Consider the following 24,700-nt stretch of genomic DNA (forward strand, 5'->3'; position numbering starts at 1 on the left):
CAATCTCTTTCAATAATGTAAACACCTCGACGCCTTTGGTACGCGGAGCTTTCAAATTTAAGGTCAATATTTACAGTTTGGATTTTTACGGGTGCCCATCAACACGGGCACACACCTCTCCCTATCAGGACGGTTAATAGGCTCGCGTTCTCTGCCTGCCTCTCTCTGCTTCCCCAGCACGACCACATCAGCACTAGTATCAAATTAACTCTCCGACTTTGAAACTTATTGATCTGCTATTAAGACACCAGTGAACCTGATGAAATGAGTGCTGTAGGTGCAGTCAAGACTTCAAAGTGTCACACAGCCACATAAAACAAGCGCCTTTGATCCTAACTCCGATCTGCTGAGGGTTTAAAGCCCAATTCTCCCTAAGCTGCCCTTCTCACTCGTCATGTCTGATGTCTCACCAACCAGCGACTTGATAATGTTAATAATGCAAATTTTAGCAAATGATTTTTACAATGGCAAAATTAATTATATGAATTTATGCTTCTTTCGGTGTCGATGTCTGATCTACAAAAAAAATACACTCGTAGCTATTACACTTGCAACAGAAACTACGAACACGTTCAGCTTTTAAAACTGTATTACTGCCTTTCCCTCTCAGCTTCACAGGGTCTCATTTTGCTGCTAAAACTATAATTATTTATTATAAATTAACCTTATACTGGGTTTAAGAGAGCTGAGAGAATTCTATCCAAAGTCCCCTATTGCTATGTATGCATTATTAAAGAAAAGCCACCTCCACGGTTTATCTCTCCCTTTGCCTCGTTCTTTGTCACTCATTCTCTCCCGATTTCTTCCCCATGTTCATTCTACACATCCTCGTAGTGCAGTTGCACAGATTATTTTAAATCCACCCGCCTCTCTGAAATTTCATCAACTAACAGCAAGGTTTTCCTTAGATTTATGAACAGCAAAAAGAAAGATTTCGTGTTTAGGGATGAACATACAGCAACCGGCAAAACTAAGAACAAAAATTCTATCTGCAATATTTTAAATGCACATTTTAAACAAATGCACCAAAGGAAAATATTTTCCTTCAATAGAAATTGATCATTTTCCTCATTAACAATACTATTTGATAAACATTTTTTGAAACTTCACCTACGTTTGTCAACAAGTATTCAACGTTTTAACAAACTTTTATCTGCAAACATCAATAATCCCGTTTTCAGCTGAGGGAGTTTCTCACAAAACCTGTTACAGAAGTTTCCCGACTGCATTTCGGATGGAAGAATCACACAAACGCTCGGTTAGCTCACCCATGCTATGTGCGAACACACGGCTATTCTCCTCCTCCTCCTCAACACTGCGCTCACGTTTTTTCTTTTTTGTCTTTTAAGAAGCAAAATTTACTAAAACATCTTATTTGCCGCATAATGCTTTAAAGCTTCTTAAATCACCGGAAAAATCCACTTTGTCTGTTAAATTTTCAGGTATTAGGATGCAAACATTTGTGTATATTTAAGCTGAAAGATGCAGCTCGGTTCTGTGCTTCCAACTAAGCAAAAAAGAAAATAAGAACTCTGAATTTCTCTCTTCCTTTCTGCCTTTTGAGACACAAACATGGTAGCACCTTTGGGTAAGCAAAGTTGAAAAGGAACGTTATTTTAATTGACTCCTCCATATCAAAATATCATTTTGATAATTTGATCAGCGTGTTTTTCCGATTTTACTTTAATAACATTTCGACAGTAATACCTTTTGTGGACTTTTTTTTTTTTAATGTTGATACTCACTTAACCTACTTGCAATTCTAAAGAAGTCAACACTTGATTGTGACAATGTTCAAAAGAATTTCCTATGCCACAAGCACAGTAAAAACTTTCACCAATTAGTGCAGGAAAAAAGGAGGGAAAAGCCAGAGCGCTGGTGCTCAAAGAGCCAGGCCTTGCGGCAAAGCTGTCATGTCGAGTGGATTGATCAACAGGACCGCAATTTCTAATGGCATGTTGTCATGAAAAGTCAGCCACGGGGAGCCACCTGCTTTACTCCTCCTAGACAGCTCGGGAAAGGAAGGGGGAAAAGAGGAAAAAAAAGAAACCACACACCACCCCGCTCTCTGTACCCAGTTCTGCCAGTCCCTTTCGCTAACAATTTTGGTAAGGGTCTCCTGATTTTTATTCAGTAGGAATATGTCAAATCTCCGACTGTATTATCCAGCCTCTAAGATTAGAGTCGCGCAGAAGGCTGATCCCTTTTCTTCTTTTTTGGGTGGGGGGAGAGAGGGGAAAAAAGGATGTAAAAAAAAAAAATTATCTCTATCCCCCATATACTTCACAGATCAGAAAATACATCCGTCACATCTCTAAACCAACAAAGTTTGTCAATGGCTTACAACGTACATCTAAGACATTCTGCAAGTCAAGAATAACACAGAGCATAGACCTTCTGTGCGTGGTTTTATTTCAGCACTACCTTCCCTCGCCCTCACCGAATCATAAAAGCCTGCTTTTGACGTGCGGTAGTTGCTTTGTTTCAATTTAGTTTACCTCTAACTTTTAGGATTGACTTGTTTATCCTACGGTTACAGCATCGTGCAGTCCTGGAACGCCGTCTTAGCTGGCATGGCCAACGTTTTAGACTGAATTGCACAGGCAATTGTGCAAAACGTGGCGTTGAAGACAAAAGATGACAGCTTCTGTGTTTTGCTGTTGGACTATTTCCTCGTGCTTGATGGAACATAATTAATACTTCAAGAACTTCTACCAACTTACCATTGAAAACCAGCACCAAACAGCCTGTCTTAATCACTCTCCAGGAACATGTTAGTGTCATTTTAACCCATTGCTCTGACTCCCATCACCCAAAAGACAGGGAGATTTCCCTCTTTTAATACGTACAAAAGCCACATATATTACTTTCATTCTGTTATGCCTCACAGAACGTCCTGCCACTGCCGAAGGTATTAAAGCCTAGTCACAAATCTACTCCGACACTGTGCTACAAGAGAAAATTGAAATGTTGGACTTGACCAGATCTGCTTGGAAATATTTTACAATTTTTAAGTCTTTTTTTTTTTTTAACCTAAGTTTTCACTGGAGGAGACATTTAGTTTTGTTTCACTTGTACAAAATATTGCCTGTCTCATACCTGTTTGCTTAAGAGGGTCCAAACCAAAACTGTAATGTGCACTAACTGCTAATTTCAGTGATTTTTTTGGGAAACAAAACAGAAAATTTGGGAAAAAAAAAATTTCCAACGACCCTCATCTATGTACAAAAGAAAAAAGTCAAATAAAAGTTACAGAACTTTTAAGTTCATGAAACCAAACCCCACTTGGCATGCAAATCACGTACTGTAACCTTTTATCGGCGCAGCCTCTGGTCTCATCAGTCGATGAAATTCTCAGCCCGCGGCAACAGCTTAGCCGAGGGACGCAGACCAATGAGAAAATATTCATTGTGTTAGCATTTCAAATGGCGAGAAAGGAAGAAGAAGCGCTAACTGATCACTGCCCGTGGAATTAATTGGATATTCCAAGAATAATGTCTCTCACTGAAGATCCTTGGAGGCTGAACGCTAGTAGAGACCACATTTTGTGCGGCGCCTTCAAAAAGAGACCGCTTGGGGGTAGTGGACATATTAGGGTTTTAGCGCATTTCCCTAAAGGCCAGAAAATAATCAGATGCACTGAACCAAACTCGGCTAATCCATTCCATAATTATACACACAAATCCAATAAACTTTGTCACATTACTGGAAAATTAAACTATTACAGTGAAGCCTTTTGCTACTTTGAAAAAAGTTTGAATTCCCACTTTATCCAAGGAAAAAAAAAAAAAGGAAGAAAAAAAAGGAATGGAAAGTCAGAAGTTTTGGAGGTTGCCCATGCAGACGTACATGCTCGCATAGATGCACACACACTGGAGCCCAGAGGAAGAGTAATGCTTAGTTGTGGTCTTCTGTTATGCTTAAAGCTCAGGTAGGTGTCCCACAGCTTCCTTCCTTTCTATGGAGGGGGATTTACGTTTCAGCTTTATTGCACATAGCCCAAGCATATGCAATGACCCTGTCCAATATTAGTATAGCTTTCCTTAAGACACATCTTAATCTAACCTTTTCAAGACTCTTTCGCTTTCAGACTCAAAACAGCATAAAAAATGAGCATTGTTGTGGAGCGCTGAGAGACTGAACTGAGGCTCTGGCTTGGTCCAAAGCAGTAGCCCTCTGGATAAACAGCTGCTTGTGCAACTAAATAAGCTCCATAGACCAAAAGGTAAAAGAGGAGGAGAGGGAAAAAAAAAAAGAGAGGAAAAAAAGAAAAAAAAAAAGGAAGAGAAAATAACCCTGAGATTAGGAACCTGCCCAAATGTTGCATCTTTCCTATCGACCGCTGGCCTAGCGTGAGGTGTCAATTTTGACTCCAAAGAGAGCACACGAATTCGCAGCGGTCCCATTATGCGGTCTCTGCGCTCATTGTAAATTCTGTCAACGAAGTCAATCTTATTAACTTCCGCACTGGTTCACACATGACATTTTCTTCAATTTTCTTGCTGACATCAAAAACATCAATTAGCAGCCCGAAAATAGGAAGGAACGAATGACAGAGCCTGATAACGTCAACTATTTGAAGCCAAGGGTAAATCTATTCTCCAGTTCTGAATGCGTTCATTACAATTGCATTTTCAAAGAAGACCTCCAAATAGCAAAGAAAATTAAATTTATCATCTAGAAATGCCTAGAAATTGTTTTTTTAATCCTATGTCTATCTCTCAATCCCAGAGTGTAATACAAAGTATCGCAATTCAGTTTTATGATAACATGCCACAACTTTAATAGAAAGTTTATAAAATATGCAGCCCTTGCCATACTTCCTATCACATAACAACTACAAGGGGTTGAGGAAAAAAAATGGTCCAACAGATTGTAGCGTCGCCTTGCCCGCTCCACCGGTTCCCATAGGCTGGTACAGCACTTACACACACGCGCACACACATCTCCCCCTGCTCCATCCACGCTTGTGAAGAATTTACGAGCGATGCAATATCCAGCGACTTTAAAACCCCAGCAAACACTACATTACCGGCGTGCGGGGGGAAGGCGCGAGCCGGAGCTGCCTCGCATTTGCATTCGCCCAACTCTTTTCATGTTTCAGAGAAAACAAACCCAACTCCCTACCCGGGAAAGCAAAAGGAAAGTCCAACCAAAGACTTGACGCTATCTGTCAAGCGCCAAGCACATGCATTCAATCAGCCGCCAGAACTTCCGCTCGCTGAACTCTCGCCCTCTTTTCATTTTATTGACATTTTCAAAAATAAATACATAAAAATAACCTCCCGGTAACACAGAAACAAGACACCCGTGTCAACACAACATGGTCCATTTGCTGCGCTCAGCAACAAGTTTTCTGGAGAAAGGTAAGCGTGTTTAATACGAGGCAAAAAAAAAAGAAGTAAGGTGATAAACCTCTTTTTGTGGTCTTTAAAGAAGCCCCGGCTTGCTTTAGCTACTTATTTATTTATTTACCTCGCCGCTGCGCCCGCTTTGTGAGCCATCGTTTCATGCTTGTATTACATCTCCTAGGGAGTGAATAAAAGCAAGTTTACTGGCGACCAAAGACACTCACTCGGACTTAATGCAAGCAGAAAGAGCAGCTACACCCCGATAAACAGATCACATTCCTTCAGCCCATTGATTTTTTGATCTTTTGACATTTTTTAGTTGCTTCCATTCCCTTCCTTGTTTTTTCCTCAATGTCACAAAAGACAAAATGTCTCGGCAATTGATGGCAGGGGTATCTATTAGCTGTCAAGCCGCCTTTTTCTTTCCCCGGCACTGGCTAAGAAAGTACAAAATAGCAGGCTGAGAACTGGCGAGGAAGCAAATCGTAGGAATCACCTAATTTAATGGGCTCATCATATTCCAGGATTTTGTCTTTTCCACATCTGATCTCTCTGGGAAGCAGCCGGAAGGTGAAAGGGGGAAGGAAGAAAAGGTTACGTTGAAGGAGTTTGCTGTATTTTTTGTTGCTAGGTGGAAACAACCTAGCAAAGGCGGAGGGAAGGAAAACCAGGAGGAGAACTCCTGGGAGGTTCGGCGAGGTGCCTCCGTCGCTCTCGCAGCGTTTTCCTGCCCGCGCATAGAAACGAACCCGGCACAGAACGAGCCGCTCGGCTCAGCCGCTTGTGGGGGGATGCTGGACGTGAAGCAAAGGCGGCTGGTACTTGAAAAGTCTTGCAAAATTATTATTTTACAGCAAAATATTAAAAAAAAAAAAAATAAATAGTGAGACACTGATGCCAGATGGTAAATCTAGCTTTTTTTTTTTTTCCCCCCCTACCCAAATTCCATTTTGGACATTTTACTGTCAGAATGAAGGCAAAGCGAAGCTTATGGTTTATCCCCTATAATTTACCGCAGATGACTGTAAACTGTGCTTAGAAGATTTTTGGTTTAAGCGAACAAATTATCAGTCAGAACGCATTTACAATTGTTTAAAAGACAAGTGAGGCAGATTGAAACACACGATCAGTGTAGATTTAACAAAATAAGTAAAATATAAAGCATATTGCCAGGTAAACTATAAATCTTCGTAAGATAATTATGTAAAAATTCTCGGTGAATATTTGTGTTGGGTTTTGAACGCAGACCCTGCAAAAATCACCAGAGAAACTGCTTCTTTTGATTTTACAAGATTTCATAAAGCAAAGAAGTGAGTGGCACAAGAAAGATGAATTATTTTACAAGCAAATACACCAGTGTCATTCAAGGAACAGACACTGCTTTATGCACAGAAGGGAGTGTAAACCAGAATGAATTTGTCTTGCAACAGCTTTTCAAATTCTGTTTTGCATTTGAAATTTCTAGGAATATGACTTAATTTAGGGCCCGATCCTGGCAATCAATTGCAAAGGAGCGTTTTGCCTGAGAAAGGGCTTCAGAGTCTCCAGCCGCATTCAAACAAGTCTGTGGGACCACAGGCAGGGAACACGGTTTTACCTTTTTTCTAAAATCTGTGTTTCTGACAAAAATTGTCTTGTTTTTGTGAATAATAGACTGTCGCTTATTTTTGATGTTGAAATTGCATCCAGTCGGAAGAATAAAGCTAAAGAAATTTGACTAAAAAGAAAGAAAAGGGCAACATCTGCTAAGCGTAAAAGATTTTCTCCAAAATCACAAGGAACGTTAAATTATTTCTCTTAAAACCTGAAATACTCTACTGCAAAATAACCATATTTCCCCCCTTTAAGTAAGTCCAACTCAAAGAGGCAAACAGGCGCATGTTTTGAAATCTATTCATCAGATTAAAATATAAGAAGGCAAAGAAATGCGGGGGGTGGCTACCTCAGCTTCTGCAAAAACATACCTTAACTTCGCTGGTTTTAAGAAAAGTTTACCCGTGTTCAGGTAAACCCCTGGGCTTGAAAAAGCTTTTACCAAATACCCCTTCTATTTTATTTTCCCTTGTCATTTCAGTCCGGAAATCCTGGCGATCATCCCAGCTATTCATGCGTTGATATTATCAGAGGTTTATTAAAAAGAAAACACATCTGATGAATTAAAACATGTGACTGGCCAACAGCAGCAGCCAAACTGACCACAGGTTAGCGATGGGGATGAACTATGGTTATGTTTTTTTAAACCCCGCGCTGTCCTTGAAACGGAGGCTGCATACGGCTCCATTAGATACAGCTACGGTGCTCTTGATCTATTATTTACAAAGAAAAACCCTTCACTACTTAAGTGGCCCCTTCTACTTCAGCCTTCAATTTCAGCCGCATCAAACAACTTGGAAGGGGGGGCGAAATGGGAGGGGAGGGGGGAAAACTTGAGTTCACAATATAATTCTATGCAAGAGAAAATTATACCCCAGTAAGAAAATCCAGAATGCCTGGAATAAGGTATTACATCCAAAATGCAGACCTATCAGCTTCAACAAGAAAAGCTTAAACAGTAATAGTCTTAGTTTTTAATAAAACTATATGTGGTTTTAACATAAAATTTACAGACAGATGCACAAATAAATTTATCTCCTCTCTAAAAAGTAAGATGAAAGTCTAAATGACAATTGCAGGACTTATTGTAAAAATCACCATTTTCCATTAAAATATAATTTTGCATTAAATTCTGTAATTATCAAGACTATTCTTTAAGTCATACTGCATTCAATCTAATTAGGAAGCTTAGATCTCACCTTTGTACTGAACTTTCAACTCTCTGATGCCAATTAGAAACTATTTTAAATGAATTTCCCAATTAAACTGACTCCTGTGATCAATTCTGACATAAGATAAAACCCAGAATTTTCAGGGAGGAAAAAAAAATAAATAAAGAAGAAAAAAAGGGAACAAGAAGAGGCACAGATGAACACCCTATCTATATTTCTGAAAATATTTTGAATGGTTTTCGCATCCTTATTATGAAGAATATCTCATCTCTTATGCTTGGAACATCCTCTCAGAAACAGAGCTCATCTCAAAAGTGTTTAAACGGCAATTAGTATTGTTTCATTATTCAGCACGCTTCCTTTTGCAATAAATATCTTGTTTTATTACACTCTATATTTGGTTCCCAGGCTATAAACTATCACATTAGATGAATTATAAATGTAAACTATTAACAGTTTAGATTCTTTTAAGTTGTTATCAATTTCAGGCTTTTGACAGCTTAAAGAAAATTCAGTAAACATACCTCCTCTCCTCCAGAAACGGCTCATATAAAGCCAACAGCCACCTCACAATTAATAAATGGCTGTATTCGCCTTTTGTGGAGAAAAAAATTAACTGAAGTTTCCCATATAAAGACCAAATAATTAACATAAGTAAAAAGAGTTCAGTTACACTTAAGATATTCCCACAGCCTAATTGTATCAATGAGTCACCTAGCTCCTGTTTGTATCAATTCAATTTATCTTCATTTCAATCAATGCGGCTTGACGGACAGGTATCATTAGAAGTGACAAAGCATCCCGCTGCAGAGAGACGCAGGACGAGGCGATATCCGGCTCCTCGCACACACATCGCTGCCCGCACTAAGGGTGTCTACAAGTTATCATTAGACACATCCATTGTTAAAGACTAACCAGGTCAGTGTTTCTGATCAGGTTGCAAATTAGACCAATTGAAGTGTTCTTAACCTACGGGCTGGTGTCAGAAAGGACCTAACGGTGCTGAAGCTACATGGTAATATGTGCCGAGAACACCACCATTACTGCACTTTTCATGCTGAACACAAACAGATTTAAGCAAAACGTTTGGGGGTGGGGGGTGCATAGAGAATACAAATTACACAGACAACATAATATTGTTGTTTTAGTGCAATTTTGATGTAAAACAATCGTTCCACGGCAAACGTATTAACCAAAAGTGCAGACTTGGGCAATGAGAGCATTAGAGAGGTGCAGATAAACATGTCATTATAAAGCCAAGGAACCAACATGCATTTCTATTTCAAATTATAATCCTGCTAGCTTTCCATATAATAGTTAAATAATACTTTTCAGAAATACAAATGATGGCTAAATGAGGGGTTTAAAGTCTGACCTAGCACAAGCATTATACTTGGCTGAAAAAGCTGGTGTTGGGAAGGACTGAGGAAGAGTAAAATGGTTTCATTTTTCACACTTCTTGCTTTTTCCTCCATCCTATTTTCCTGAATGGATTCTAGAAGCAAGTGTTGCATCCTGCCTGCTCTCATCAGTGGGGCGCAGCACATGAGTCAAACCAAACCATGGAGCATTGGCATAAAGAAAATGCCTATGTGACCAGTTCAGATGTTGACATTTTGCAAACTTAGGCTTCTGTTTTTCTTTTAATAAACTAGCATGCAAGGCAGTCAATCAAAGCAGGTAAGGTATTGCTGTTTTCCTGCTTGACTGCTAAATGTTGGATAAAATCGGCATTGCTGTTCACGGATTACTAGAGAATTGTTATTTAGAGAACCTCCTCATGGGTTGGCTTTAAACAGATGTAACAGTTAATAGGCGTAGGGTTGAAAGTTGAAGAGATATAGTCAAAATTACTAAAAACACACAAGAAAAATTTATGCCTGTAGCACAGGATTCTGCAATATAGTAATTCACTAAAGATGTTTGCTATATAAATTTAGGGTTGTTTTTTTATGTTTTATTTTGGTTTTATTTCAAATATATCTCCATCAGCAAACAAGAGAGATCTCCATGTTAATGTCAATCACATATTTTCTAATCACTGCAAAGAAGTAGGGAACACCCACAAAGAGCACATCCATTCATCAATATGCAAAGAATATATTGTCTCAAGAGTACGTATTTACGGGTATAAGTTACAATGACTACGCAGCACGAATTTCTAAGCTGGAAAACTCTTTATCAGTTAGCAAATTGGAAGCAAACTTCAATTTGGAACCATGTGCAGTGGCTTAAAGGCTATTTGTGAAGTAGAATTACACTGAAATGAGTGATGAGGTGGAGAGGACACAGGACGTTGCATGACAAGCAGTGACCAGCTGGAGCATTTCAGGTCAGCTGATAAGGAAACGGTATAAATCGCCTGACCTGGGTCATTACAACTGATAAATGCAAGGAAATAATAACCTTGTATGTGCACTCAAAGCTGTCCAATTGTTGCCGTAACAGCCTGTGTTGGTCTCCAACAGGTGGAACAAAGACTATGCTGAATAGCCCAGCACAACCCACAGGAGGAGGCCCTGAACTGGGATCCAAACCCTCCAATTGGTGAGTGTGGACCATGCTGGAGCAGACTAGATCAGGAGACATCATCAGGAAGGGCTTCTAGAATTCACCCCCACACCCTAAAAACCACAAAGCATCTCCGTTTTACGATTACCAGTGAGTATTGCCGTTTTTCCCCTCTATCAGTGCTGTATTTGTACAAGCACATGCACTGCAAGTTTAAAAAAACGGAACAACCACAACTCCAAGTAAAATACAGAAGAAGAAGGAAATCAGAAAGTGTCTTGTTAATTAAAAAAATAATTAAGTAAAAGCTTTTCAGACAACCTGACTCAAATCCTGAGTGAGCTGCCTCTTAGTTCAGAGAGTCCAAGCCAAATGACGGTTACAAGCTGAAAACAAGTGTTATTACAGACTACCATCTAGACATGGGCCAAACTAAACATGGCTTTGAAGATCTCCAGACAATGCTCTGAATATGAACCTTTTCCAAATTCTACCACTTGTTCTCATCTCAAATTCAACTCAAAACCAGGAAAACCTGGATGCTTCCACATGCACTTGGAATTTTTTTATTCGGAATACAATGAACATAAATATACACAAGCCAAAATAAACCAGTAAGCCAGGATCTTGAAAAGTAACCTGAAAAGCAAAATAAAGACTGGGGTGGATCTTTTCTAAAGCAGTTTTCCAGAGGAGGAACACACATCCATAAGCACTGCACTGTATGTCTACAGACTGCACGTGCAGTCGATTGTTATAATATTAAATATCTGCACACATAATAGCAAACTTCAGTGCTTCTTTTATAACATCAGTTAAAGTTATTTCAGCTTTGTTTTTTGTGTGTTTACAACCTGGCCTCTAACTTTTGCTCTGGGGTGAAATATAGCTGTGCAACATCTGTTTCCAGGAATATTAAATTATTATTAAAAAAATGTTTTAAATAAATTAATGTGTTTGGGGCTTTCCAGAGAAAACAGCGCTCTCTGTGGTGGGACAGGGCTGTCAAGCCTTAGGAAAACTGGCGTAACCTGGAATACAACCCTTTTCGAGGTAGTACCAGCGTCTCTTGCATCAACCCTCTGTACTGAACTGGATGGACTATTAATAAAAAGACACAGTTCTTGACATTTCTGCCGATGTTTTATCTACACATAGGAAGCATGGAGGTAGTCTAGAGCTAGAAGATGTCTAACAGCAAAGGTTCTAAGTGGTAATTCCACCCTGAGAAGGTTGCATTGCAAAGGTCCTTTCTTCCTCCTTAAACCACCCTCCCAATATGTGGAAATTTTCCCATCTTAAAAGAAACTCATCTTCACAACGTTTCTGTCAGGCAGGGAAGGCCAGCATGCCCAGTTTACAGAACAGACACAAGACATGAGAAAGACCATGTAATCTGCCTCACTTGGCCAGCACTGAGGCACGATCCTGAACCCACATCTGGAGTTAACATCCCATGAGACAGTCGGTTAAAGTAATTACATGTCTGACCCCAAACAAATAATAGGAACTCAGTTTAAAAATTACATCTTCCTCCTGTTCTCTGTCTTGGAAATAAGAAGGTATAATGAGACCCTGCCACAGCCAGGCTGAATGGAGTAATTTCTCTAGATAAGATAGAGCTCTGAGCCTTAACTGATGTGTAATACTTATATATGGTAAAAAAAAAAAAGTCCCTATCCCAGAACAACTTAATATCCTCTTTATTCCTATTTCCTCCCTCCCCCAAAAGTCCAATTGTTCTGAGGGGATGGAGATTAATGATATTCCTATTCAAATAACAGCTACAGGAAAAAAGCAAGCAAATATATTACAGGACCCAAATTACAGTAATAAGAAAATATATTGCGCTGTGATGTAGAGATATAAATGAATTCATTCTGACATCTGTTGGGGCTTTTTTTTTTGCTGAGGAATTAGGCACAGGTGGAGGCTGACCTTGCAAGAAGCATGCAAGGTGATGAGCTAAGACGATGTGATGGTGCCCACTGCTCTCCTGTGTTAGGGAGACAGTACTCATTGACCTCCTGAAAGTCATGCTATAGCTTCACACACCAAAGGGTACACCCCAAGGTCACCCCACTTCATACACTGAAACAGCAGGGAATCCCACTAAGAACTACTGTGCAGTCAGTGAATTTAGTACCCACCCCTCTGCAGCACAGACCATTCAAAGACCAAGCTCAGCTATGGCCTCTAACACTAGCTTAGTAGATTGTCACACGGTTGGTTTTTCTCCAAATTTGTACTTTTTCTGAGCTGTAGAAGGATGTTTTAACTGCAAATGCAACAACATGCAAGAGATTACCATCACAAAAGCTATTTTCACCTGGTCAGATGACTTTTTTCAAGACTCATCGTGGTGTTTTTCCTGGCATTAAGACACTTGTTGAAGCATCTTTGTGGCACATCTCCAGACCTAACAACCAAACCTTCATGCACAAGTTTGGCCCAATGGCTGAAAGATGAACAACGGCAGCAATCCCAGCAGGTTACAATGCTCTTGCCACAGCCTTCCCTTCAGATGCGTTTTCTGAAAGGCGTGAACTAGTGCCAGTAAGCTAGAACTGACGCAGTTATGGAATTGCATGCCAAGATTAATACACGTATTGAGGAACTTTGTGCCTCCACAGCATTTCACTAGTATTTTAAAAGAAAATACATTAGTATGGAAGGAAATGTGGCTCCTGCATAAACAAAAGAGCTATTTTTCAGAAAGACTTTAGAATCAGACACACAACACACGCTTGAAAAATAAACCCGCACTCAATAGGTTTTTCTTAGTGAGCCCCAACGTCTCACAAGGACAAAGAAATCCTGGTTTTAATGAACTCTCTAAATAAGTTTTTACATAATGTTTTTTAAAAAGTGAATAAAGCTGTTTTAACCTGATAGCTTCTGTAGGGCTCAAGAGACATTCTAGTCTATTGTGTCAGCGGATTAATTCTATTCACCAAGAAAGAGTATACCAACATGTCCTATTATGCCCAACAACCGCAGAGATCTGCACGAATGAATGGTGTGCTTACATATGCGTGCTGAATCATCAAATGTCCTTTAAAACAAGGAGAACCCATATCTCTACTAACTTCCAGCCTTCGCTGTGCAAATTGCAAATTACAAATTACTTAAAGCCTCGCTCTTGCAAAAGACGAGTCACCCTCGCTGAGGCTCCTCACACAAAGGACACACAGCCTGTGGACTCTGTTGGACGCAACAACCACAGCTCACGACCACCCCACGCTCTGCTGCCTGCCCTGCACCTCCACCAGATGTAAGAAAAACCTCCAGCACAATCTGCTGGCATCTCACCTGCTGAACTGACGTACCCTCCTGACCTGTAACGGCTCGGACACGGGGAGGCAGCCCCTTCTCCATGGAGTGGTGTGGCAGCCCTCCAGCAGATCCATGGGGTGGAGGGCAGCGAGCAGCAATGTTTTAAAGAATCCAAATTACATGCACTGGGGTGATCTACACTGCAGCCCAGAACTTGCCCAACAACTACTTTTGGTTAAAGCACATTTTTTGGTTTGCAAATATGGGAAGTGGGAATACTTTGGGTGAAACCTGGCTCCAACAAAGAATGGGAAGCTTTGCAACCCTCTTTCCCCGAGGGCAGCATTTTGTCCGTGTCTTTTAAGGCAACATGAAGTGAAGGATTCATCTTTGCATTTCACAGAAGCAGGTATTCAAATACTGGAGGCTATCAAAAGAGAGAAGGGTTTCACTTTCTCCTACCTTCACGAACAGACTGAATTAAAAAATAATTAGAACCCCTGGAAAACCAAAACAAACCAACAAACCACCCAACAAAAACAAAATAAAAAACCCCAACAAAACAAAACAAAAACCCCACAAAAATGTAGCATTTAAAGGGAGTAATAGCTTGTACTATACACAGCAGAACTGCCCCCAACCCAAGATTTACTGCTCATGAATATCAACAACTCTTGATGTTGCTCCAATTAACTTTTTGACTTCAAATTCTGCTCCTTTAGTATAAGTAAAATTTAAAAAAATCATCTTTTTTTTTTTTCTTTAGGGCCCAAGATTTTAGAGGAAGCTGTTGATTTCAATCAGTCTTAGGCCTTTATCCTGTAATACGGTCCTCAATGCAAAGTCTTATGTCTTTCTATTTACGTAACAGACTCCCATGCAACAGGGCCCCACAGAAGCCTCAAATATCCACAAAGAAAATACCCACCAACGACTCTTCCTACAGCTGATCTGGTAGAAATCCTTCCACCTGCAAAGACACGCTTTTGTGCAGTGTCTCGCTCCAAGATGGGCTGTGTGAAACCACAAAAATGCAGCTCCGACGGCACAAGCTCCATCTGCGCTATGAAGACTATTAAGGCTAATCCAGCATTCCTAGACTGTGGTGCGAGACATTCCCAGTATAGACCTGCTCCAGCAGTGCTCTGCCAGTGAGCTAAGTACTCTAAAACCATAATTGGTCTCGTATTTCTCCAGGCAGCCTCGCCAGGTCAGCCGATCCCGGCTGCTCACCCCGCACCCTGCCCTCGCCTGCATCTTGGCAGCGCGGCTGGTGGACAACGCGCACGGTGAACCAGGTGGTGGGACAGACCCCGGCCAGGACCATCAGTCTGTTTACTTCGAGGCTGGGTTATTTTTAAACCAGAGCCCTTCTCTGATTTAGTCTCCCAGTCACGGCAGTACAGATGAGAGCTCGGTTTATCATCTGCCTCCATGGGTCCAAGCATGGCCTGCAGGCCAGGTCTGCAGGTCTCTGCAGTTTCCACCACAGCTCATCTGCTCGCACAGTGAACCAGTTTGGGAGGCTAAATCCACACACTAATAAAAAAACTTTAAAAAAAAAAAAAAAAAAAGAGAAAGAAAACAAAAAGAAGCCATCCTCTGCCAAATTATCTGCCACTACAGCTTTCTGAGTTAGCTGACAGGAGTCAGAAACACCAGCAGAGCCACGGTGAGGCCGTTCCCTTCAGCCCGATGCTGTGCCAACCAGAGTGCAAAACTGCATCCCAAAGACAGTGTGCACGGGGGGGCCACTGCTGAAGCTGGCACAGGCACTGAAAGAAAACCTTGTCAAACTCTACCCTTGGAGCACACACAATTTAAATCAGCAAGCTTTTGCCAGCCGGGCTTCACAACATTTTGCCCTCCAGTGAGCAAAATCAACCATATCATCAAAAGTGCAGTTTTACTGGCATAATTGCATCTATGGAATCACCGGGGATTTTGCCTCAACAGCTACAATGGTGTAAAGAGAAAATAAATGAAAACCACACTTCATTGTATCCTTGACCAATGTAGCTGTGCTGGCAAAACTCTTCATAGCAGGCCTGGCCTGTATTACTATCACACCTCCTATCAGAGAAATTATTTTTCTCTACTACCTCTGCTGTTTCGTTTAAGCCCTGCAGTTCATGCAAAAGTAACCAACTCATTTTTACTTCTGCTTATACTCAATCCCTATTTTCAGGTTTACAGACCTGATAAGATTTCAAATACTGTAGAGGGAGTTTAAAACCAACTGCAACCTCTTGAGTGGGCTTTGTAGGTACAATTTTTCACAAAAAGCAGAGGGAATCCTAGCTACGAGAAACTTTTTATCATTATTGCTAATAAGCACTCTCTTCACTAAGTATGCAGTCAGGTTTCTATAACCATTATACAGGCAGACAGCTGCTGGCTGGCTAGCAAAGGTGGAACTGCAGCAATACATGAGCACCCTAACTTAGCCCCCACAATTAGCAGCCCTGTTTTCCCTTCCATGTTGATTGGCAGAACCCAGTTAAGACGATAAAAATAGATATAAAGTTGGAAAGTGTCTCTTCAGATGTTATTGGGAAAATCACTCTGGGACAGACAAGTCACAGCTGGTGGGCTGCAAGGTAAGGAACGAGCAGAGGTAACTGTGTAGGGACGATGTCCACCACAAGAACAAGCACAGGAGGCAACAACCGCTCACTGGACTACAGACACCTGAGTTTTGTCACCTGGACGGACATGCTCACCATGTGAATGGGACTGTGCCATACCCTCACACTAAAATTCAAACGAACCGCTCCTGCAAGCTTCCTCCTGTCGCCAGCCCAGCCAAAGCGCAAACTGTGGAAAGTGCTCCATCCAGAACCAGCTGCAGGATCTCCCTGGCTTGTACCTTTTGTGTCTTTCTTTGTCCCCACTATCAGCGGAAGTTACGTAAGAGCAACTCTGTTTCCTAAAAGTGAACTGCAAGTTTTTATAACCGGCTTCAGAGCTAAAACTGGTAACAGAAGTGCAGGTTTGAGATTATCTCTCCATCATTTTACAGCCACAAAATGTTAAGGAAAAACTCTCTTCCTGCTCCGCGCCTGGCAAAACCAGAGTTAACGGCAAGATTCCTTCATGTGTAACATTTTCTTTGTGTGTGTTTGTTTTTTGCTAAATCACGTTCTACTGGAGAGGAGCCTGAATTCAGAGTGCAGTGGGTACCTCTACAAAGCACAACCTCCACTTACCAAAAGAAAAAAAAAAAAGAAAAAAAGAAAAAGGATTCTGCTAGCCTTCTTGAAAGCATCTGTGTTTTTACCAAGTGGCCCAAATAATATTAATGAATTATACACCCTGTAGAGCAGACAACAGCAGCTCTAACTCACAACCTCCAGCAATTCAAGCTGGGTTGATGTAAGAGGTTGTCACTTCTACCCCTCTGCTGAGGGCTAATACCCCCACTGAGATGGCAGAAGAAGACACGTGCCCATCTATCAACCACCGCAGTCCACAGCCCGACACGCTGGTTTAAGGTCACGCACCGGAGTCAGTGCCCACCCTGCTCCGCAGCTTCTCCCGCTCCGATGGTGGGCCCAGGCGGCCATCTCCAGTGCCAGCTCATGGGTCAAGGCCCTGAAACTCATAGCCTGCACTCCCCACAGTGGATGCAAATTACAAGACCATCTATCCTTCCTGCCTGCAAACCGCCAACAGTTTGGTTTGGGTTTTTTTTAAGTTAGCCCAGTAGCTTTTTAACCACATTGCTTAAGTGTTCCCCACAAGACTGTCCTACAAATCTGCAGCAAGAGCAACTGCGTCAACTACAGCCAGGAGACTGCAGCTCGCATCTTCAACCGGCAAATCCTCAGGGCCTTGTTATTTGTCCAAGATGAACAATAAACTGTGGTGGCTTAGAAACACTGGAATAACATCATCTGACCCCGAATGGTCATTTTCAAGACTGATTTGCCACTTCTCCATCTCAGATATGAGGCCATTTACTGGAATCGGGGACCAGAGCAGTGCAGTTAGTCCTGTGTGAACTGAGGTGACACCTCCCCGGCATGCTGGACGATGCCGCTGCAGAGCAGAACGAGTTTCAGGGTCCCAGCCATGCTGACTGCCCCTGCATTGCCTCTCTCCTGGTTTTCCCCTGGGCTCTGGCTGCTCTAATACAAACCAGACACCATTTCCACCCACAGTGTCATTTTGTCTGCTCCATGCAGAACTAACGCAGCAGCTCCCAAGGACTGCAGTACCAGGCTTCGTCTAATGAAGAAAATGGGCACAGCTAGATCGTTGCCCCCTCCATCCCTCCTTTCCTCACACAACATTATTTATTCACTGCTATGAATGAGGATAAGCCATGTGAACAACTTACCACCTTCCCATGGCCCTGTTTGGATGGATGAATGTTTTCCTCAACACAAGAAGCTAATACAGAAGTAGATAAACCACCCCAAGCTGGAGGAGAAGGATGGCCACAGCCATCCTTTGTGCCTAGACAGTCAGGTCCCTGGGAGCAGCACTCATGGAAAACATCCATCCCTTCAGCCCAGGATCTGCCAACAGTGGTTGCTCTCCACTATTTGCATCTCTCTCACGGCCACAGAGGCAAAGCCAGAACACAGTTGGGTCTTGGTTCCTTTTATTTTTGCTCTCTTGGCACCTCCGTGCTGGCTGGGCACTACCAGCAGGAGTTTTCTTTCAAGGTACCATTATGTCAGTCCCAGAATCCCATGAGAGCTGCACAGATGACATTCCAACTCAGCCCAGATGGATGTGTGCAGAACTGGCAATCAAAGCTGAAGCAGAAACATAGGAAGCCTGAAAAAGAAATATTCTAGACTGCCAAAGCTTGCTTTCAAGAGTGTAAATACATATTAAAGCATCGTTGGATTTGCCAGGAGGGCTAGAAAGATGACCTGAAGGATCCTGGTCTCAAAAAACACAGTAATGGAGACAGAGTTGTGCTCTCAGCATGCTCATCAGAAGCCGGTAAGAAAATCGGGAGGATTCACAAGGTTTCATCCGATTTTATCATCTACCCAGCCCAGCTGCCTGTGGGACTGGGTTAGTTTTTACAGCTGACACCCCACAGGGTGGTGGTTTGCCACACCTGACAGCCGTCACAGCCACAGCATCCTTTTGCTACACAGACATGCAGCAGGACAGGGCAGCCATGGACCAGCAGGAACCCCTTTCACCCTTCACTGGCTTCTCCTTCCACTGGTGGCCATAGCTTCTGGGACAGAGGGAGAAGGTTGTCACCAGCATGACGTTGCCTTCTGGTTTTGAGACAAGTGCATGGGAATTTCACAAGACCTTGCAGCTCACAGCAAACGGGTATCTTTCCAGTCACAGGCTCATAAGCAAACTTGTCCACCAGAGAGGAAAACGATACCAAAATGAAACAAACCCACCTTAAAAAAGTCAGTAACCAAACAAGCTAGCCCAACAAAGACAAAATCAGATTAAGCAAAGACCTTTCCCCAGGTAATGAAATCACAGACAGAAGTGATACGGAGATTCTCCTTTCTACTCACCTACTGATCTGCACAGCAACAAGTGACCCCTGTAACTTTAGATCCCCACACTGCTGAAGCTAATCCAGCAGACAGTCCCACCATGCAGAGAAAAGCTACCATTAAGCAAGAAGACAACTATGCCCACATATAATTTCTACCAGCCTGAAAGGAGATATGCACAAACACCTTTCAAACATGGAGATTAGACCTACTTAAACTAATGAGCCACAAGTCAATGTCTAAGTGTACATCAACTCAAGAATTCAGTGAAAATTAAGTAAATAAAAAGAATTATATGTAGCAATATACATTCCAGTAGCTCTATAGAATAGAGAGCTGAGACATACAAGAGCTGTATTCCATATGCTCTAACTGACACTACCTTGGCTCCAGAACACTACATTAACACTTACAATCTCTTCTTCTACAGACTTATTCAAGATGCTCAGTGGCAAGTGGCACACAAGTGTTAGGAAAGGAAAAGCTTTTGCCTAACAAAACTTTGCACCAATACTGCATTCAAATCCAAGTTTCATTCCTAAACCTAACATGGACTTGAATACAAGACATATGAGTGCCAAGAGGTCACTGTCGAAAGTTGCACAACTTTTTCATTGAAGCTGAGCCTATTCTAGTACTGGGATAGGAACAGGAGTTACTATGAGAGGACTGCTCCATGCATACTATCCTATTGATCCCACAAACTAATGCTGGAAAATGCATGCAGGGTCCATCTCTCTATCATAAAGTACAACCAAACCATTTCGAATTATTAAAAATGGTTCAGCAATAACTGCTCCAATAGCATTTTTGGATTTGTGATAAGTAAGTATCCAAACAAACTTATGACCTTATGACAGCAGTTAAAATTCACTCTGAGCAAATGCTTTGGGTTGAGGAACGGTTTTCCTGTCTCCAGAAATGCAATTTGCCTTATTATAATAACAGTATGTAAGCCTCAAAAACAAATTAATACTTTTTCAAGTAACTGCTGTGGTTGTGTGCACAGCCACTAACATGCCGGTCAGCTAAGCTGAAGAAGTGATTATCTGTGAGAGAAGCAGTAAACACTTATATCAGCAAGTATGTATACAGAGCAGATGCAAAACTGCCTGCAATTTGTTTTTTCTCCTTTCTTTTGACAACATATAAGATACACGTTTGTGTACGTACTTGTACACATCTACTAAAGGACAAGAAAGTGCTCATACTCACTCTTCACTTTGTAAAGTGCTGTGTATTGTATATGAAGTTTTGAATTAAAAACAAAACAAAACACAAAACCAAAACAAAACAACAGAGAAAATATTGGTTAAAATGTTCTACATATTATTTTATCAAACATGCCAGATCCCTTCACGGTTTCAGATGTGGGTGTGGATATCTGCAAATGACTCACGGTCGCTGGCCTGGAAGCCCAGGCGCGCAGGGGTGGACCATGCAGGAGGAGCAGGAGGTCCCGCTCACACCCTTGAAAGGCCAACGCCAAAGCATCTGCCCTTTGCTGAGCTGAATCAGACACTGGTTTTCCAGAATCAAGTGTTATCATCCGTGTTCGAGGCAAGGCCTGAACTGAAGCAGGCAGACAAAAATTAAGAGAATGGAGGGAAAAAGTGTATTAGGCGTATCAGGAGGTTGTCAATCTAAATCAAGCATCACCATCAGGATGGCTTGTGGCTTGCAGGATGCAGCCCTGCAGGAAGCAATAGCAAGGAGGGAGATGTGCTACTTTTAAGCAACTTAATTTACTGTCAATATCAAGTTCCTGGTGAGATGTATTTTCAGATGTGGGATGTCATGAACACCCCAACTTAACGCTCCCTAAAGCACATTCACCTGGAGGCTTCAGACTGCCTTGCGGGGCTGACCATCCTCCTCAGAGATCCTGCAGCAGATTCGTAGCAGGTATAAAATCAGTAATGCTTCATGTGGCCAATGATAATTTATTTTTGGCAACAGTGTGATACCTCACAAGTGTTATTTATTTATATTGCAGAGATAGGCAAACTGAGGCATGGAGTGAGGTGGGCTCTGGCCCAAGGCCACACAGACAGTTGGTGTGGCATAATTCTGAAATACTTTTGACTTACTGAAGCCCCTGACTTGATGAATAGCTGGGGGCTCAGCCTATCTGCTTGGCTTGTGCTCTGCTGAGGAGACTCATCCCATAATATGAAGTGGGACTCAGGCACAAGCCACCACTGTCCCACATTGGCTTCACTTCATGCCTCCTTCCTTGGAAAAGACAGGGGGGGAAAAAAGGCAACTTAATGATGCCCAGGGGGTGCCAATAACTACAGAGAGTCATTTTTGTTAATGGCATTCTGGCTGATGCAGTTTGAGTAAGGAGGATGAGAGAATCTTTCACTGTGTTTTTCTAAAGCAAATATTTGGCGCTTTCATCTTCGAGTGCTTTAACATGCAATCTGTCACCAAAAAAACCCGTTTACGTGGGAGTTCATGGAAAACATATCATGTTTCAGACAGCAATTGAAGAAGGGGGGGTATCTATTGTACTGCTCAGAAATGTAATTCATGGAAACTGGGTTGCAAACCACACAACTAGGTATTAGCCTATCTGTAAGTGTGACGATGCCACAGCTTAACACTGATGTTTCACCCTTTACTTGCCACCAACATCGTCCTGTCCATTGTATCAGCTGGGGTCCAGGGTCACAAAAGAGTCTCGATCATCAAATACCCAAGGGTCCTCAGCAACTTCACTCATTTCATAAAAAACTCACATTCCCCAGTGCACTCCGTGGGTCCCCAGGGCACCAGTCCCACACTGTCATCCACCTGGAGCATCTCACACACCTGTCAGCAATTCACACCACCAGTCATAAAACCAGACAGAGAATTCTACAACCAAGCATGCTTCTCCGAGGTTTTGTTTTTCCTGGCTAGGAACACCAAGAATATCACGCACATATTTGAGCTGCTCCACCTAGTCATTATCCCGAGAGAAAAGGACAGCCACGCTTCTGGTACGTGGAGCCACACAACCAGAACAAACACAAGCTCTTCTTGGCCGAGTTGCCCGAACATTGCTGTGATTTGCAACTGACCCATCGCCTGCCAGCTCATTTCTTGACCACCCTGGTTTTGGCTCCGATTCTCCTTTCTGCTTTTGGCGCAGCAACAGCAGAGGCTGGGGAGTTTTTCATGTTGGTTTTGGTGCTGTGTTTTGTTTTTTTGGGTTGTTTTTTTTTTTTTTTCAGTTGTGCCCCCGCTTTGCTTTGTGCTTGGCCAAACTCCTGTCCTCCTCCCTGTCTGTTAAGGCAAAGCATCACCAGGAGCAAGTGGAAGGAGGCCACAGAGCACTCGGCTGCTGCCCTGCGCGGTCACTGCTGTGCACAGGCCACATGCAAATGCCCCAAGCGCGGAGCGGGATAACCTAACAGTGGCATTAGTGGCAGGAGTGAGCTGACTGCACTTTGGCCATCACTGATCTACTCACATAGCATGGAAAATAAATAAATTTTAAAAAATAATAATCACTGGAGTCATTCTCATAGTGACACACAAACAAAACCAAGGGATTTATTATTTTTCCCCTTGCCTTCACCACACAGCTAAAAAAAGGCCAAAACAACCCTCCTCCTTCAAGCCTAAGAGTTTTCCTCACAAAATTCACACAGTGCCCTACTTGTAGCTGACTAATTTATTTTGTAGTGGCTTTAACACTTGGCCAAAGCTAGCTCTGAGAGTGGGCCTGCAACAGTTATACGGAATTTGGGGGCTGCACAATTAAAAATAATCTATAGGCATCTTCCATTTTTGTTTTCAGAGAATGAAGGATGCTTTTGCACCTCAGCAGCATAGGGACTGACTGTTTCTATTACTGCAAATACAAGGTTAAATGACACACCCAAGGTCAAAAAGGGCAACAACCTCCTTGATTTACAGTCTGCTGTTTTAATACTCAAGATGATCCTTTCCAACTTGCAACATTTCCATTTCCAGATGGAAAAATGCTTCCCTCTTACAACACAAAAATCACAGCCACCACAAAATCAACTGCTGATGTTTTCTTTACTCTCTGCCTCTGCTCTTCCTCCCTTTTCCTTGGCTTATACACTGGGATCAATTACCTAAATTTTTTGCTCAGCTGAAGTGGTAGGTCTCCAGTCACTACAAAGAGAGGAATTAGATTACAGAGAAATTTACCTGCTGGAGATGGCCATTACCTTCCTGAGCAGAGCCAACAGCAGAAGCATGTCCAGCCTGTGCTGGCGATGCAGCCCCTGGGTTTCCATCTTCTGCCATGGCCACCTAAATCTGCCCCCCCTCCCTAATCCATGCCAAACCACAAGACTTAAAAAGCTCTGAAGCCCATTTCGTTTGCAAACAGCTCTGAGAAAGGGATTAGTTTTCTCTCATCGGGGATATTTATCTCTGCTTAGAAGAAAATATGAAGAAAACAAAGGAGCGCAAGCAGCAGACCAACAAGCCACGCGTGTGACACGCAGGCAGCTGGGAGCGCTGATGGCAGCAGGTCTACCCATCCCTCTCCTCCAGGATGGACAGCCAGGACACCACCCTTGCAATGGTTTATTTAGAGTGTGGAAGAAGGAGGAAGAGCCATGTCTTTAAATCTACCTTTAAATCCACCTTCACACCCAGGACTCCCCATTCCCTGCTCCAACCAGCAACAAGTCCTTATGCACCTCACTAAAAAGAGTTGAGCAAGAGAGAAAAGTTGTTTTATTGCTATTGTTTCCCATCTGTCTCTCTCCAGGGTGGCCCCAGGGTTTTCACAAGCCCTGGGGACGTGTCGCTGTCCGAACACAGCAGCACGCACCACGTGCCGGCTGGGGACACCCACCCGGGGCTGGACGGGCTCCGGGCTCGTGCTGCACCCTCCGGCGGGGCTGTGCCGCCGCTCGCCAGCATCGCTGCTGCTTTCCTCATCTTCTTCTAAGCTGGAAATACATCTTCAAAAAGAATCAGGGGGGTCACTTCCACAAATAGCGCCCTGTTCGCTGGGATGAACGGAAGCGTGATGTCCGCTCTCCTCCTCCCAGCGAGCAAAGGCCAGTGACCAATTTACCTCCATTTTCAAGCCGTGTTTATCCTTCCTGGGCCGCGAGTACCCAACAGCTTTTTCCTGCCTGCTGTGAAAAGCAGGTTTCTCACCTGTCACTTCAGCTTGTTGTAAGCACAAGCCTGATCTGAAAACCACCGGCAGTGATGACACGCTCAAACGAACGTCTACTGACTGAAGGCCCTCGTGATCACCCTTGACCCCAATCCTGTAGATCATGTTAAATCCAACATTATCTCCCTGCCAACTTTGTTTTCCTAA

The 24,700-nt window shown here is 42.5% G+C and overlaps 1 protein-coding gene across 29 annotated transcripts in view; it reads right to left on the reverse strand.

The window, feature by feature from the left end:
* The window catches only part of TCF7L2 (transcription factor 7 like 2), a 177,451-nt gene that overhangs the window by 44,187 nt on the left and 108,564 nt on the right, over positions 1-24,700 (reverse strand). The window contains exon 1 of one of the 29 annotated variants that reach the window (XM_065067014.1): positions 1-4,208. This exon is cut by the window's left edge and continues 2,666 nt beyond it. The exons of the other annotated variants lie outside the window; for them this stretch is intronic. The gene's annotated coding sequence lies outside the window, so the exon portion shown is untranslated. Of the gene's footprint in view, positions 4,209-24,700 lie in introns of those variants that run through there. 29 annotated transcript variants of the gene reach the window in all.

The sequence above is a fragment of the Columba livia genome, chromosome 6 (assembly GCF_036013475.1).
Source record: "Columba livia isolate bColLiv1 breed racing homer chromosome 6, bColLiv1.pat.W.v2, whole genome shotgun sequence".
NCBI lineage: Eukaryota > Metazoa > Chordata > Aves > Columbiformes > Columbidae > Columba > Columba livia.